The sequence below is a fragment of the Labrus mixtus genome, chromosome 12 (assembly GCF_963584025.1).
Source record: "Labrus mixtus chromosome 12, fLabMix1.1, whole genome shotgun sequence".
Lineage (NCBI taxonomy): Eukaryota > Metazoa > Chordata > Actinopteri > Labriformes > Labridae > Labrus > Labrus mixtus.
The window spans coordinates 18,532,719-18,551,555 of NC_083623.1; the positions used below are offsets into that span (position 1 = coordinate 18,532,719).

Here is an 18,837-nt window from a genome sequence, read left to right on the forward strand (position 1 = left end):
TACAATGCAGAGTGGCTTCTTACACGCGCACACACACACACACACACACTCGCAAAGAGAGAGTGGGAGAGAGAGAGTTAGTGTTCCTCCTACTGTCACAAGCCTAAATTAAACATGAAATATTCCATCCTCATAAACCAATACAACTGAGCTGAGAACTAATGAACTAACAGGACCATCAAAGCCAACAGCAACAGAGTGCTAAACCACCTAAGTCCACAAGGGAGCACGCAGACATCTTTTTAGGGATACAGATCCTTTCTATGACAACAATCCTTAGATAAGCCCACATTGACACATGTCACCCTCTCTACATCAATCAGTTCATCAAAAATGAACAATTCACATACAAGCTCTAAAAGGCAGTATGATAAAGTATCTTCTTACTTATCAAAGCTGCGGGCTCACTTGTCGCTGACATAAGGGATGAAGTCCAGTAGCTGCTGAATCAGCTGGCTGTCTATAGAGAGCATCGCCAAAGTCGTTGAGGCCCTGTAGTGCCGTATCACAGTTTAATTCACGTTATGATCCGATTGAGCACGTACCGGTTTTCCTCCACCCGTCTGTTATGCTGCTCAATGGATCGCCTGTAAGCGCTGTAAGTTTGCGTAGCCACATTGACTTTTTCCAAGTTAGCTCAGTTTCACCGCGCTGTCCAGAGGAATCCCGCTGCTGTCATGTTTTGTGATCCTCTCAGAAAGAGGTTTAAGATCTGTGAAACCTGTCCTCGACCAGGTACCATCTTAGCAGAATAACAGACACGGAAAACAGAAGAGCACCGTCTTCTCGATGCTAACCGTTAACCACTTTTTTCTTTGTTTTACTGGTAGTTTGGGTGATGATCCCTCGGCTGGTGGGCTCCAATGTGCTTTAACTCCTACTTCTCTTGCAAATTCATGATTTCAAACCTTGCTGGAGTAAGAAATCCACTTCATTCATTTTTACAACTTTGTTAGCTTTCAAACCATCCCGCTTCCTGCCGACTAATTCATTGCTACATTCACAGACAGACAGACAGCCAATCACCCGAGCCACTCTGAACAATATCAGCCAATCAACTCTAAAATAATGCATGATGTTTGGGTGGGGCTGCGAGCTGTGAGCCCCACTTGTCATTTTTTCCCTCTGATTCACATTACATACAGTAACACTCTGAGCATGCGTATTAGCACTTTCCCCCCGTGCAATAGACATTGCACTGTGACGGAGGGGCAGGCCGGGATCTGCCCCTCCGTCGTATTTAAACTTTATTTTTTGTATTTTTTCCCAAAAATTTTTAAAATAAATTAATTGCAAATTACGAACATGCTAATCATAGCTAATAAATTATGAGAGATAATATTATGTGAAAATGAATGATAACTTGATTTGTTTGCACAGTTATTTCTGGTGCCAACAGGTGGGGCTGTGACCCTAATGACCAGTCACCACTGCATCTGATGTTTTAATAAAGGTTTAAACATATTCAGAGATGTGTGTTATAGCCAGTTTTTGCACCAAGTGGGGCCACTGGCAGAGGTCATCATTAACACAATTAAACACAAAGATTTTCAAGCTGGCAAAGGCAGGACAAGCAATTTTGCACAGAAGGACGGCTATATCTCTGCTCCCAGGGTCCCTGGAAGTCGCTCTGTATATAGCGGTGGTGGCATGACATCAATTTATCTTCCTCTCAAAGGAAACAACTAGGGCAGACCTGCAGGAAGCGAATAGGAAAGAGTTGTTCTTTTTAATTCTAGCAATGCAAATATTGGCAGGGTTGAACTGGTAGCCAAGAGAGACACAAAGTGATAGAAAGAGAGAACATCTGGGCCTTTACTCACAGTGATTAACAAGAACTTCCAAAGAACAAGTGCTGCTAAGCAGGTCAATAAAAAACACAATCAATGACAAACCCAGGAGGAGCTCAATTTGTCAAGTGAGCATCTTTGCTCAACAACGTGAGGTTAAAACAAAGCAGCTGAGCGAGACGCAAGCAGGTACTGCCTCAGTCTAGTTTTCCTGAGCTCTGCAGTACCATGACCCTTCAGCCAAAGCTAATTCTTCTGCAATTACAGTTCATCTCATACATCTAATGGTAACTCAATTCAAATGGTCAAAGTGCATGTGAGGGTTCTCCTTTTTCCAGCAGATAAGATATGATGAGCAAAGAGGGACCAGTGAGCTGGAATTACATCAGTATTTGGAATGGAGCTATTGTGTACCAAGAGCAGTGTATGACTCTGTGTTATATCATAAATCAAAGCAGTGCAGAATCTGAGCAGGGAAATCTAACACTGAAGGGATTGTAGCATTCATAGCACATTATGTTGCCTGAGCCTAAGTTAACACTTAATCATTTCATCGATCTTTTCCTGTTTATTAATACCAAATATGAATTCATTTTCAGAACTTTGACCCCATAAAGTGTACTTATGTCAAATACAGGCCGCTTCAAAAACAATTTCTGTTGAGGATGGTAGTTTAAACCTGCTGCCTTCCTTGGTCTGGTAACCATTTTCCAAGGCTCGCTCTACAGATTAAAATCCTGGTTACCCTGGTTACCCATGGTCTCCTGGAAGGCACTGAACGGGATCATCCCTAAAGATCACTGCTCGTTGGCATGCATTGGTTCTGCAATTGCACCGGTTATCCAACCCAAGTCAAGTAAAGTTTACTTTTCATCTTTACAGATCAAATGGGTAATGGAATTGCATGCATTGAGATTCCTTATCACACAAATTCACACACCTTTACTTAGTTCTGCCATTGTTTTGTTTTATCTTTGTTTGTTTTCTTGTGTTTTTATATTTTATATTATTCTTTTTTTAAATTAATTAATTATAAACTATCTATTTTATCTATCCCTTTGCCATCATTATTATAGAGATGTATACTTCCATTATATATATTGTTGCAGTTGTTGTATGTGTAAAGTTGATGCTTTGATTTATTGTCTTAACACTCGATGTACAAAGCGATGGACAATTTCATCACTTTTGCTGCGCGTGCATAGTTTCATGAGTATTTGAGCATGCCCTGGCAAAAACTACCCCTCCGCTCTTCTGCTCACAAAGAAATTTAAGGCCATGAAACTATTCCACAAATCTTCCACCTGACACATGCACAGATCCTCAAGTATACTACTGGCAGGCTGACCTACACTTAACTAACGCACTGTGGGGCCATGTCTTCCTCTTGTCTTTAATTGAAGTGATTCATCTCTTATTTTGCCTGCTTTGTTTAGGTGGCTCAGCAAATGTTGTCGCCATAAATTATTGCAGCTTCTCGGTTGACTTGGGTCTGTTTCAAAGCTAAATAAATCATTCTGCGTCTCATCTACTTTAGCTGGCAAGCAAAAGTCTGACAATTTAACAAACTAGAGGCAGAGAATTAGGGGCCCTTTGTCTCTCTTTGGCTCACAAATGCTACTAAAATAGATGAAGGGCTGCAGCCTGATTTCATTATCTCTGCTCTGAAACAAGAGAGGAAGGGGGGGGGGAGAAGAAGACAGAAGGAGAGAGAAATGAGAGATCAGGAGATGGAAAAAAACGTACTTGGAAACCCAGGCCTCCATTCAGAACTGTATCACGTTAAAATATCGAATTAGCAAAATAGAAGGTACAAGATAAAGGACATCCCATGCTAACAAGCAAATGAAAGGACGGAGAGAGAGAGAAAGACTTCCTCTTACTTCCCTTAATTGCATCCGTGCATCCCTTACTTGCCTCCTCCACTTGTGTCTTAGTCCCTCCCACCAGAGATACATGGAGAGAAGAAAGTAACTGAAGTGAAAGAGAGGAAAGGTAAAACATATTTTTTAAGATACACTTTCCCCTGTAACGTCCCTTGTGATGATAACATCAGCTGATTCATGAAGCTTTCAGTCTGCTTTAACAGCGGTTTTTGTCAGCACACGTGCACATTGCTTGTGACAACTAAAGATTGTCACTGGGTCTTTATAAGATGAGCCAGGATGGAATGCCAATCGTTATTAATAGCAGCATTAAGTGTCTATTGTCTGCCTCTGAAGGGGTTCATCCTACGTTCATGTGAGCCTGCTTGTGTGCTACTAGTGTGTTTGTACTGCAATGATGTTGCTGTGCTTCTCTGCTCTTAATCCAGTGCCCCTTTTCAAACAGGGACAAAGCAAAAACTTCCTGACTGAGGGTGCCACTCTCCATAAGGTGAATTGACTCAGCGTTCCCAAGTGTAATAGTGGAGATGGAAATGATTGCTTTACAAGCAGACGAATGCACAGCAGTGTTAAGAACCCTCTGTGGATGCCGCACTAAATGCCATCATGGATCATGAATGGAGGGAGGGAGGCAGGCAGGCACACATTGAGCTCTAGGGATTCCTCTTTCTCTTACTGACTCGAGCAATCTTATAGCAGCCTGGCAAACTCAAATTTAGCTGCTACAAAGTCAATAACATCTCTGTAGAACCACAATCAAGACAATAAACCAATCTGGCCTTCACGATAGTACATGATATTATAGTCAAACTATTTACAGTCATTGCTTCCATTAAACTGAATACAGTGATTCAAAATGAAGGATGGTGGGAGGGGATGCAGCATGTACAGTATTACAAACTAGTGAAGGATGTTGGACTCATTCAACTTTCGGGGTTTTTGAAAGGAAAAAACACAAGTCAATGTTTAACCCTGTTTTTGCACAATTTCCAGAAGTGTGGTGAAACATGAGCCTTCTATGCTACCAATATTCAGGGACCAAAGCAGCGGACACAGCTCTCTTATCTCGCCACGCTCATCATAAAACGTTATGAAAAAGGGTCTGAGAATGAGTTCATGAAATTATTTAAAGCCCGCTTAAAGCAATTAGCGATTAAAAGACAAGAAAAGAAAGAGAGTTCAGCGCCTTGCACTGGAGCACATTAGCCTCCTCAATCTTTCAGAGGACATTGGGTTTTGAGCCTGAGAGTGTTTCCCCCCAAATGTACATCACAGACTTCTCCACAGATCTGGGCTCATCACACCTCTGCACTGAATCCAAACCTCAGTCAACACCAGAAGAGAAGCACCATGGCTTTTCTTGAAGAGGGGTCAGGGTCCGTTTCTAGTTTTCTACAAAATGTTGCCTAAATCACAAGAGCTCTGAACTTCTACAGTGAACAATCCTTGATATAGACATCTGGCTCCTGACGGGGCTTGAAACCCTCTCCAGCAATGACTCAAACATTGGTTAATCTGATCAGGGACTACCTGGACACAGCAGTAATAAAGTGGAAAGTGATGAATTTTAATTTATTTTCCTCTAACAGGAAAATAAAGCAATATAGCTGCACGCAAGAAGAGACAAGCCTATCATCGGTTTATGTAAGGACAAGTTATAATGTAATGGTGCTAATCAATTATGTGATAAATAAACAGTTTACCAGAAAACAGCAAAATGGCTCACCTTTTTCCTAATTTTATCCGATAGGAATAAGAGTGATACTTAATCCTTTGAAGAGCAATAAATATCATACCTTCAGATATAACCTTCAGGTTAATCTGACACAGAACTGTAAAATTATTTTGTTTATCTGCACCTTAATGATCGGAAACAGTGAGACCTGAACTGAACTTGAAGGTTGTTTGAGTGGTTTCAGGTAGAAAATTAAATTATGGTGAGGACTTGAGTAATGAGGGAAACTGCAAGGCAGTCCACAATTTGACTCCCCAACTTGTTCAGCTCAAGGAGGGAGTAAAGCTGCCTGACACAGACATTAAACATGACAGACTGCTTAAATCGGTCTAATTATAAAATATAATGTGAGACACATCCATCTAAAATGGGAAGAAGACTGGAAAAAAAGGAATGTCCTGTTCATTCATTATCACTTTCACTAAAGAGCTCTGTCACAGTTGACACTGAAGTGTTAAAATAAGGGTCATTGACTGAATGTACTTAATCTGCGTTTTAAAACAGTGGCCTTTATGCCGGAAACCATCCTTCAAAATGGCTTAACAGTTTGATGTCCAGAGTGAAGCCATTTCTTTTCTGGTATCATAGAGAGGGATTAGAGAACTGACAGCTTTAACATCCTAAAGCTCTTTTACATCTGAAAGTGTGAATGCTACACCTCAGTTTAGTGTTGTAGTCAAGACCACACTAACCGAGACCAAGAATTACCCTAGACCAGAGTGCTCAGTGACCGAGACAAGACCAAGACATTTAGGGATCGAGACCGAGTCAAGACCAGGACCAAGGCAGGGTGTGACCAAGAAGAAAGAAATTATGAAGAAGAAGTTATTCGTTCTTTTAAAAAGGGGCATTTTCCATCACATGATGTGGAAAAAAAGCATATAAGTGGGGGTCCTCTTTTACCAAAGGCTGGTCTGTGCTTCATCCCCAACACTCACATGAATTTATCCCTCTTTTTTAGAAACACAGAATCCACTGTGCCTCCTTTCTTTAACCAGCAGTCAAGGAACAATGCATCTTTTTTCATGGTCCTACTTTTTTATTTTAACTGAGATGAGCCTAAAGGGGAAAGAAGTAAAGTAAAAAGGCAGAGAGAGGAGGGATATGATGGAGGACAGCTTGCAGCCAGCTCCAGCAGAGGGAACCTTGCTGACCCAGATCCAGGCTGAGTGAGGATGGTATTAGCAAAACATTACAAGGAGATGACAGCCGTCAGGCAGGGTCACACGGACTCATTCTTGTAGCGACTATTGATTTTTACAACCAACACAAGAGGCTCCTATCAGCCCACAAGCGGCTGAATCAAAAAAACAGATTGAAAAAAAAGTTTTGAAGACAGTGGGTATGAAAAAGAGAAAAGTGTGGCTAGCGTGTGATGTTAGGGAAAGGAAAAGAGGCTCTCACGTTGGTAACCCTGTCAGCACTTTTTTCCCATTTTTCAGTACAGATGTGATGGACATGAAAGGGAGTGATGTTGCACTAAATATCAGCTTTGCTTTGATTCAGTAGTAGCACAAGACAGCAGGCCGAAGATAATCACAGCACTGCTGATATCCAGTACAACCTTGAGATGTTATGGTTATACAAGCAGCTAATAGTAGAAAAAAAGTGAAACTCAACAAGAGATTATTTTTAACTCCAACAACACAACTTAGTCCAAACTTTAAAAAATATATACATTTGATCATGTAACCAGTAAAATTAGTCATCCATGTAATTCTGATATATAAGATTTATTTATAAAGAAAAACACTGTTAGTTATAAATCAATTAAAAGTATTCAGAACTCCTGGCTAAGTGGAGTGATACATTGTGAAAAGTCCCAGAGATGTTGCTCTCCTATCATCACTTATGAAATGACTCTTGTCCAATCAGATTGCTTGGTCGGAACAATTGTTGTCTAAAATGTCATTAGGCTACAGTATGGCTATAAACCAATCATCCAAATCTCAATGTCAGCAATTACAGCAGACTACACCACTTACATCACTGGTCCGTTCAGCTTAAACAGAGCAGCAGCACACCAAAGGTGTCACTCCCTCCCAGCATGCCTCTACAGGTGTGGGCCTTGGTGGTGTTGTGTCTGCTTTTATCTGATCTCACTGGGTGGTGTTTGACAAAACACAGAGGAGGTAGACCAAACTGAACACCAAAAATGAGAGGAGTAGAAGTGACATAAGATGTAACTGCGGTTTGTGACAGAGCAAAGGGAACACATGTTGGTTGACTTTGAATCCCACAGTGTCCTGTCAACACCAGCTCATCTTAAACCTCAAGCACACTTCAGACGACACACAACACCAATCCCTCACCGCATCTTTTTCCTGCTCACATCTCTACCTAACTTTTTCATAGCAGGGATTTCTGTTTCAATCTTAAAATCATTTTTTTTTCATATTTCAGTTAAAAAGTGAGGGAAAGACTGTTGAGCTGTGAGATCAGCTGGAATTATTTGAATTCTGGTTATTTCAAAACTGAGACAAAACTGAAGCTGGTTTGTTTTTCCTTAGTGATATGTAAGGATTTTGAAAAAAAAAAGGCTGTTTGGGGCCCTTGGAGCCTCTGTGAAACTCCTATCTTTGCCTTGAATTCCAGACCACATGTGTCTCAGGCATAAAAACTGCTTTAAATAGTCGTACATGTGCAGCATTTGAGCAACCTGCAGATCAAGAGGTGATATTACTGACAAATCCTCTTGACTGGATCATTCAGATGTGATAGAAGAACAAATCTTTGTTGTCAAGAGCTCGGCTAAATGTTGAACAGCAAAATGACCTTTTGCATGCTGGTAATCGTTCCGCTGCTTAATGTTTGTATGAGCTCTCACATCTCTGCTGAAATATTTCCGCAATAACCATTCACAGACGTAACAGCAGCCTCTCAGCTTCTGTTTAAGTGGAAAATGCACTTTTTCTCTGCCTCTAGCAGAACAACGTCTGTCACTCTTTCGAACAGCAGTGGGAAAAGCCATAAAACATCTGTGTGGTCTGCTACAAATGTACAGAAAAAGACGTGCCATAATGAGTTGCACTCTGCAGATGGCCATTAAAGCTTACGTCAAGATTAGGAAGATATCCAAATAAAAAAATGGCAGATGATACTGGCAATTACGAGAAATCCAGCGGATTAATTGACCGCGGATAATAATAAGGTACATCCAAGTTCCTTGATAAGAGTCCCTGTTGGGAAATTAATTTCAGCAGCAAATTTTGAAACCCTTCATTGCATCGCTGAATGCGTGAGGGACCACACCGGGAGTTTTCATAGCAAGCATTTGGAAAGAAAATTCCTTTCAAAATGTATCTTTGGAAATCAGACAGCAGATTGAGCAGATAGTTTCTGCTGCTGCTCACAATGCCAGAATGTTTGAGAACTAATGCTGGGCAGGAAGCTGCTGCTCTGTGAAAACGTTCAACCACAAGGCAAACGCAGAGCAAATCAGATTTCTTGTTGAGCAAACAGCTTCAGAGCGCAAATGAACTGTTGGCCTTCACACAGATTTTTGCCATACTCAAGGTTCAGAGGGAGAAGCCTTTCTTTATACGTGCATCTTGTCTGCATCATTGTGGATTTAATGGTGAAGGAAAATAGTACGTTGACTTGGATGTAAAACTAAGAATTACAAAAATAAACATGCAATTAGGAAAGCCAGATGTAGTATTATGCAATATAAAAGAGGAGCTAACCTATTTGGGTTGAGCTATATCATCTCCCCATGGCCACAGCAAAGACACACAGTATAAAAATCGATGTGGCACCACTTGTACAGAGGCTAAGGAGCGTGTGGGGATGTCAGGTGGAGATATTCATAAATAAGACAACTTACATGACAGACTCACTGTGCATGAAATGTCTTGTGGGATATCATCGGGCGGCAGGACATTTTTTATTTTTTTATTATCAAGGATTGGCGACAGAGGGCTCAGAAAAACCATGGCTGACAGGATTTCAGGATGAATAGATGGATGAACAGGTGGTGATGCTGTGGACTTTTCAGCTTTCTCCTCATGTTATGTGACTGTTTTTGACTCACATTTCTCATGTTTAAGACAGGGATAAGATATTTCTTTGATTTAATCGAACATTGCTCATCTTCTGCTCAATGTCACGATACCCATTCTGCACCAACCCTACTAAGAAAAAGAGAGCAAGAGCTTTTTTAAATCTGGGCTAGGATTTTGTGATAAATAATACTTAAATAAAATAAAATAAATTAAAATCACAGAAGGTTGAAGACATTGAGTTCCTTTCAGTGGCAGGTCCATTTTTCAAACTTGTAAAACATTTTTTTCATGTTGGTAAGCTTATAATGAAGCGTCAAAAACTGATCTGACAGATACTCAAATTATGTTCTTGTCCTACCTCCATTTCTCTCCTCTTCAGTGAGGACACTATCGATAAAGCGGTTTCATACATTTCTTCTTCCTTATGATGCATTTATGCTTCAGTCCCTGAGGACAGATTAACGGGAAAAGAAACAGATACAACACTAATAGCACTTCTAAAAGTGCCAGCATGCCTCGTTCAGAGATATTAGCTTCAATGGCCTGTATCCTGTATAAGATGCCATGCTTGATCCCCTGCTGTGTGTGTGTGTGTGTGTGTGTGTGTGTGTGTGTGTGTGTGTGTGTGTGTGTGTGTGTGTGTGTGTGTGTGGTGTCTGTTTTGTCCTGTGTGTGGGACTCTAAGCTTCTATGCCCCTTTAACCACGGGCAACCCCCCTGTTGTGACTAACTTCTTCATCACTGCAGGGGTGTGGAGGAGACAATGCCTAACTGTTAAAGTGACGGAATAGAACCGGTTATGTGTGACAGCCGGGTTGAGATAATGTTATGCCTCTGCTATGGTCTGGCACTGTGTTTGAATGGAATGCTTGAAACTTTCAAAATAATCACAGATTTGAATAGTCTTTATCTTTCAATTAATTCACACAATTGACTTATTTAACTCACTAATGAACAAAGATGCACTTAAAGGATTAGATTTGAACATGAACATGAACATTTGCTGTGCACATTTATGGTTCCCATAGTTCCCAAATGAAATAAACATTCCTCTCGCACAAACTCCCAAACAGATAAAGAAGGCAAGATAAGAAGATAAGAACAGACAGAAAATAACTAATTGTTTGGTAAGAGCGTCCAGTCAAAGTTCTGTTTTTACAATCAGGTGCTTGAGGCTTTCATTCAGCACCACCCTCAAACTGTTCTCCACAACTCGTTCAGCAGGTCAGCTGCCAGCTGATTGCACCTTTGTCTGAGAGGCTCTGCGTGCTACCAGGAGACGTGTTTCCTCCTCACAGAGGCTTGTCATATATCATTACCTGAGGAGGCCTTGAGAATGATTCCTGCAGACAGCTCCAGCTTACTGTCTGGGGCCCAAATGTAAACAGCACACTGCTGGGCAAACTAGGGGGATAAAGACCATTATTTCCCCAGGTATGTGGTAAAAAAAAAAAAAAAAACTATTAATGTGATGTGTTCCAGCCTAAATTCAAGAGGCAGGCCTGGCAGGCAACAGGGCCTCTTTCATCATTTGGATTTCATAATTTTACAACACCCAAAAGATGATGTTCTTGTGTTGCTCTCACACTCTGCTCCTCTTGTATTGGAAACCAGTCTTTCACGCAGTGGTGGGCCGTTGGGGCCAGCAAGACCTTTGTGTACAATTTTTCCCAATAGTTTATTATATTAATTTCATAGCTGCCCTCTCTTCCTCAGTTGCGCTGCTTCCAGTGCAGCTCATTTTAATTATTACAGCTTCTATTAGATTTCACACATGTGTTGTCACCATGTCAAAGAAATCTGTAGAGGCCTGAGAAAATGCAAATAAGTTTCATAAATACATTGGTATTTACCACGCCTGAAACAAATTGCGTTGATTGTGACTGTGTCTGTGTCTGTATTTAATACCTTTGAAAGGAAGGTGTTAATCCAGGTGCGCAGTGCTACACAGATGGCTGCTGTTATTGTAGGGAGGAGGAGACATAAACACAATGAAATAAGGCGTAAAGATTGCGTTTTTTCTTCACTTGTTTACATGTTTGGCATAAAAATAATTGGCATGCATTCATTTTTTATTCCCATTCAATAATCTTTATGAGGAAAAATGATTAAACTTACATTTATTTTGTCACACTTGTAGCCAAAGGAAACGGGAGATTCACAGCCGCTGTATCCTAAAGAAAATTGACATTGACATGTCTTTTTATTTCCCTCGTTACACCAACATTGCATTATAAACTGGGGTTTTCCTCTTTCCCCCAGCTTGTCTCCCCCATTGTGCTCCTCTGTCCTCTCTCTCTCTAAAGACCCCGGCTGCTCTGTGGGACCGCTTGGATTGGTAGACCTCACCACTGCTTATACCCCAATCTTCGTTCCCTCTTTCCTGGGCATTTAAGGCCACTGTTAGACCAGACAACGCTTTTGTTGAAAAGGATGTCCAGCCATAAATCATCTTTGTAATAATTAATTGAAGCAGCTATCTGGATGTCAGAAACACTTGGAAGCATGATACATCAATTTTAATGACCTTTCTTAATTAGAGTGCTCAGCAACCAGCAGAGACTAATTAGGGCCTGAGCGCTGTTATTGTTTTAATCAAGTTAAAGGTCCAATATTTAACTCTGGCAGGTAGTGTTTAAAATGGGTACTGAATTCTAAGCTTCAGTTCTCTTGCTTGGTGTCAGAAAGGCCAGCACTTTAACATAGCATTTTCCTTAATGTCTGATCATATAGTAAGGTGATTTTATGATTGAATTCAATATCTTACATATTGCTACTTTAAGAGAAACATAGTTAGGCCTATCTTACAAACCCAGAGAAATATAAATGACTATTTGGAAAATCTATAACATCACATTGTGACCCACAAGCACAGAGCAATGACAAAAGTCATCTTTACAGCAACACTTGCAAATATTTTCCAATGTGGTTTTCATGCTACAAATGGCAATAAACTGAACTGAACACTTTCAGCCACAGTCTTATTAACATTATGGTAAATTATGGTAAGCCTTATTGTAGCTAAATGTCTGTTTTCTAACACAAGAGACAGATTAACTGCAACACATATAAAAGGTGCGCAGAGAGTGAGCAGAAAAAATTGGCTTCCATGTTCATTGTTTCATGTCCGACAGGACTTTACTCCTCTCTGATTTTCACTTTTAATTTCCCTGCTGCATATATGCGCTACTAACACCGTGTTTTCAAGTTCACTCCTGTAAGCTGCAAGGATATAAAGATCTCAAATATTAAACATTCACTGTGTATTGATGGCAACAGCTGAACCCCCTTGAAAGACAAGACCACATTTAAGTAAAAAAACTCCCTGTTTTCATTATTGCATTGTTTGCATTTACTGCTAGTTCTTTCATTAAAGCCTGCTCATTGTACAGCAGGTATTTAAACAGTGAAAATCTACTACAGCCAGAATGAATTGAGCAACATCAGAGTGCATACATTGCAATATATAATGCAATTATTTAAAAGACTCCTTGGAAGAATACCAATTCCTCTTTAGTCAAAAGCAACCTTTCAACTCACACTGCCTGAAGTTTGCAAATCAGACATTAATGTAAATCACTGTTATGTGTTCTTATTAAAGGATGAAAGATTTAAAGATTAGTTTCTTCCTGAGGACAACTGATGTAGAGTTTAATAGTTTGAGAATGAGCTGATCGCTCAGAATAAACTACATGGTGGAGAATTAAGAAGATCTGTTATCACTACATGAAAACAAACATTCACCTGTCAGTTCTGGTTATTACTCAGGATGCCTTGGAGTTAATGTTTTTTTCTTGTGGATACAAAGACAAATAAAGGAACAAACTCTACTCTGTAATTACAGAGTAATTGCTGTTGTGCAGTAACACATCTCAAATGACAGCAAAGCCAATGCTTGTGGCGAGAAAGGCGGGGGGGGGGGGGGGGGGGGGGGGGGAACGAGTTCAAGAGACCTTAAGTGGACAGAGCTGGTTTGAGTCTGACATTCATCTCCAAAATCTGTTCCAACAGAGATCTTTTAAGCTCCGCTTCTCCTCTGGGCTTATTCAATTATTCAGTTTTAAATGATTACATAATACATTCATGTCCTGCTAAGAGCCAGTGCACTCTGATAATGACAAGTATATTCTGAATTTTAAACAGGCCAAAAATACCAAGAATAGATTTTCTGTTTCATCATAGATGATGTTTATTTCATAAGATTCACCTTATTAAAATGAGTAACGTTCACAAAAGAGATGTCAGGGGAGCTGTGGCTTTCAGATAGCAGAAATACTCCTGCAGCCAGGCTTCAAGGGAGTCTGCATAAATAACAAATCATGGCTGTAGTTGTGTCTGTGGTTATGAGCTACAAGAATTTTATTTTCCATGTTCACCTTCTTCCCCATCTCTTCTCCTCCATGGAGCAAAACTGCTGCAGCATTATACTGTATGAGGCTAAAATGCTTAATCAGCCCCTCCATGGAGCCACTCATCCCAAAACAACCTCACAGACTGCAAGGGCCTCAAGATGAAGCCTTATAGGCCTGAGTTTAAACCAAATCCTTATTCCAAGTCCCAAAACATGTCGGTCAAGTGAATTAAAACCATGGCTGCCAAATCAAGATAATGTCTTATGTAGTCTCTGTTAAGAGGCTTAATTTGCTCCAATTAGGAGGAAACCAAATATTTCCAAACACTGCATGGAATACATTACATTGGCCTAGTACAGCTATGCTTGAATTTAAAACTGGGTCTAACTGCTAAATGTCCATCTTGGCCTGTGCCGCGAGTGTCAGCGTCATGCTCAGGCATGAAGGATTAGCTGATAAACTAAATTATTATTAGGACACAATAACACAAGAACATGGATATGCACAGCTCTCAACAAATACAGCATGTAGAGTATGGGGCTAAAAACATACAGTGGATCCATCACACAGATCAAATAATGACTCTTCACAATGGCTATTTTCACTTATTGCATGTGTTTATTCTAATTCTCTGAAGATAATCAGGAATGAGCTAATGGATTACACAAGTAAAATTGAGTGGAAGATAAACTTGTCAATACTCTTGTCAATTGTATATCTTAACTGATAAATCTAATGACTGAACAAAATACTCCATCTAGGCTACAAATACTGGGATAAATTACAGTTGGATTTATCCCATAAATAAAGTAGTCATATTTTACCAGCCTTAACAATATAAATCATTTTTTAATATAGTTTTTCATATTAAACATAAACAATGCCAAATATTAACACGTATAAGGGAGCTACTAGCTTATGTCTCAATAGGCAAAGGAGATTTAGAGCTTTGTGCATTTAGAGACCATTCCGGTCTCTGAATAGCAAAACTGACGGCTTTTAAGATGATACCAGCATCACTGGTCCTTTGGTTACTGTGTTCAAGAGGACAGCTGAAGAGAGACGGCCTTTCATGCTTAACTGATCACTAAAGAGATTGGGAAGCACAACGTTTTCTCATGGCCTTGTGTACAAAGGTCTTTTATGCTTTTTAATAACCTTTGATGCTAAATATTTAGCAGCACATTCAAGCAAGAAATATCACTGCTACTGAGAGCCAAAGCTAAGAAGCTGCTATGGGTAAGCATAGGACCGATTCTGCACTGTTGGTAGAGATAAAAATGTCTTCCCAAAAAGCTTAGACCATGAAAAAAACATTTTCACTTTCAGTAATGTAGAATAGGGCTGCTCCGTCATGACAAAAATCATAATCATGATTTTTTTTCTTTGATACTGACATCACTAATTTTAGAACATTTATTCGACTACAGTAAGGTGGGGTTGTCTGTCTTTAAATGTTATTCTTCTAAATCGGTCCTATGATTCAACTGATACGCTTTCCACCTTATCAAGGCAACAGATGGCTACACGTTCTTCTGGTACCAACAGCTAGTGCAGATAAACAGAAGCATTACTAAGTATGTACAATCATAAAAAAGAGATAATGGAAAGCTGTTGTCTTATAGGAAACATTTTTATCTGACTGTTACATGAAACAAAACGGAGATTTTCTGTGCTGAATGTCTCTCCTCAGCCCTGCACAGCTTATTTTCTATAGTCCATTAACAGAATCAAAAACAGTGGATTTCAGCCTGATCCAAGTACAGTAAAAAACACACCGTATTTCTTTCAGTCACTGCCAGTTTTTACGGGCTAGAGTACTGTATATGCACACAAATCAAATCAAGGTCTGCTTTCAGCGCAAAAGAGCCTTCTTGGTTAAATCAAATGGCCTCGAGCTTTACAACATTTGCTGACCATAACAAAGAGATTCATTTTTCAAATTAACTAATGGGATAAATGCCACTGGGTAATTTCAAAATAAAAATCTCTTAGGCAAATGGAGCTCCAAGGCCAAGCTAAATCACATTTGATACAGAGGGATTATCTTTGATTGATCTATATGCGGAGAAATCTAGTGACAAACCGGAGGAACCTTAATACCTCCACAGAGGTAATACTTGCCTGACATTTCAAACTACAGCTCATACACATATTTCACACCTCTGCTTATTCTAGATATGTGGAGACAATTATGTTAGATCCTACTGATGAGTCAAGAAGGCCCCTGCTCTGAGAGCTGCCTGGCTGTTCAGGGAGGACTGGCACTAAAGCCCTTAATCCTCGCCTCGATCCACAAAAACCTGCAAACGTCATCAGTGAGGAAGTGTGTCCTGCGTCTGCCTCACTGGGCCAGCTAACACTGGTTTAGCCTACAACTATTTTGAGGGGGGAAAACATGCAGTTAGGCCGGCTGACTGTGTCTAAATAATATAAATGCGCTCATAAACAGGAATCAGTCTAGACTACCTGACTAAGGATTGACACATGTTGTTTTGTGTGAGAGCTGAAATTAGATTGTTTACACATGACGGATTACATTTGATAACACCACAATCATTATAAACCCCTTTCTCTCATCAACACTTCACTTACCAGAAAACAAATAAAACACAGAGAAAAGTGATGGACAGCTTGCAGCAGTAATAAATAGGTAGACTCAGCGTTCAGCAGTGACTGTGTGCCAGGAAAAGGCACAGTGAGTGTAGTGCTCTTCTTCACATTCAAGCGTACAGCACTTCACTGTAACAACACAAGGGATTGGTGAGTAAAAATGAAGGTTTAAAGTTTGTTTTTAACCTCTCTATCTTTGCAGGCACCAACCTGAACTCTGCACACACACATTGTTTGGTAGGTTATGGTCCTTAACTAATGGGTGGGAGGGAAATTGATGATCCTCGTCTCATTCATTCTACATAGGACAGGTGTTCTTGTTCCGTTTTGAACTCTTCTTCCCAACAAAACGCAAAAACAAAAAGACGAGAGTCGGCATGTCACTTCCACATAGATGTGGACTGAGGGCTTACCTCCTCAGCCGCTCCTTTCCCTGGGGATTTTTCCCTGTTTCTTTGAGACACTGCTCAATTTATGAATTAGTACTTGTTTGAGTCTGCTGTTGAATTTCACAGCACATGCAACAAACATGTATGCTGGTAGAAGCTGTATGCTGGTGGGTGTCCTGTCAGTGCTGCTACATGTCACCACGTGAAGTGATCAGGATTTATGTCACCACGTGAAGTGATCAGGATTTATGTCACCACATGAAGTGATCAGGACTTTGCAGACATGTCTGGCTGTGCTCCCTGTGCGGCAGTTGATGCAAACCCAAAAGGCCAAATAATTTGGCTGTGAGGGCCAACATATTTTGTCCAAAAACACCGGCCAAAATGATGGCATTAAAGCGTTAAACAAATACAAAATGCTATAAAAAGGTTTTTTATTTTTTATTTTTTATTTTTTTTTATGATTTTCATTCATTTTTGCAGTTACCCTGTCAACTCTTCAATGATGTCTTATCCAGAGTTTTTTTTTTTTACTTTTAAAAACTGTCTATTTCTTCCCAACCTCTTTAGAAGCTTTCCACTAGTTGTCAACCAAGCAAATTTAATTTTTCAAAATAATCTAAGGGAGATGAATTGATAAATCATGTGGGGTATTAGCAGATACCTGCTGTGTGGTTAAACCAACAGCAGGTAAACCTTCCTGAGGGGTCAGACAAAAAAATGGATCGATTGCAGGCCACTTTTTCAGTAAAGTTTACGATGGGTGTTTCTTAGGTGAAGTTCTTTAACAAGCAGGCTAAAAAGTGTTTCCAGACGATTATTTTATGACAAAGCTCATCGGTTGTACTCATGTCAAGCTTTAGTGCCTAAGTTAATTTTCCAAAAGGCCCAGAAGCTATAAAATACATTGGGTCACGTCACGTTCTAATTCCATGACTATTACAGACAAACTTGCATGAGTGCGTGACAGCACCTAAGAACGCTGATTTACAGTAAATGTAAGATATCACTTGTTGCACTTCTATGTGAGTGAGGCTGTGTGGGATCTTTCATTTCCCCTACAGACTGTTAGACACTGCAGCCTCGATGTACTCATTAAAAACACTTTTGCAATGTGTTTTTTAGTTCATGAGACATACAAAGTAATGAGGAAACAAGCTGTCCTTGTTATCAATACATTAAATGAATATATCATGGCTGAGGCGTGCACTCAATATCTCAAATTGCCCGAAGAAATAGTTACGGCCATTTTGACTGATTCTATAGTTTAATACTGTTTGAACAACCGGAAAATCGTCTCTTAAAGCCAGCAGCAGACATATCTGTATTATAAGTAATTATTTCATTAAAATATATATATCTTTTGTGAAACATATTCAATGACATCTTACTTTATTTTGTGTTTGGAAAACATGCTACAAAGCTGAAGGTGTTACAATGGCCACTGGCTTAATGGATGCATAAAATGTGTCTTCTGGGTAATAATAGTGGAATGAACAGGAAACGTGTTTTTGCATCACAACTGTATTTCTGTCTTTTGTAACACTAATCATTATCATCATTATACAATCTCTACAAACTTGCCTGTTAAGCCCGGACAGACTTTTTCTTTCCAACTAGTACATAGTTTAGTGACTTCCCATTTTAACAGAAGGACCACACCAAGTTTACACCAATTAAAGGTGTGATTAATCAGAGCAATTAAAAACTTCGGTATCCAAAATTAATGTAGGTAAAAGTTAAATATGTCTCTCTGAAGTATACAGAGATTCATTAACATGGAATGGTGAAGTTCAACCATGGGGGCATGAAGGTTAAGGGTACTAAGAGAAGTCATTCCGAATGAAGACGTCATACCTGTTTGGTTTGTTCATTTAACAAAGGGAGAGGATCAAGATGCACACTTAAAAATATATATTTAATAAACAAAGAGTCAGATGAAAGCTTTCCCTGCAGAGTCCGGAAACAATCATAGAAACTGCAGCAACCAGATTTCTTTTAGAAAAACAATTACTCCCTTCCATCCATCTAAATTTTGAATGCTTCATGGCTACATTCATAAGCTTTA

General features: G+C 39.8%; 1 pseudogene; it reads right to left on the minus strand.

Moving 5' to 3' along the window:
* Positions 1–404: 404 nt before the first annotated feature.
* Positions 405–18,837, minus strand: part of LOC132985398 (kelch-like protein 29) — a 105,945-nt pseudogene continuing 87,512 nt past the window's right edge.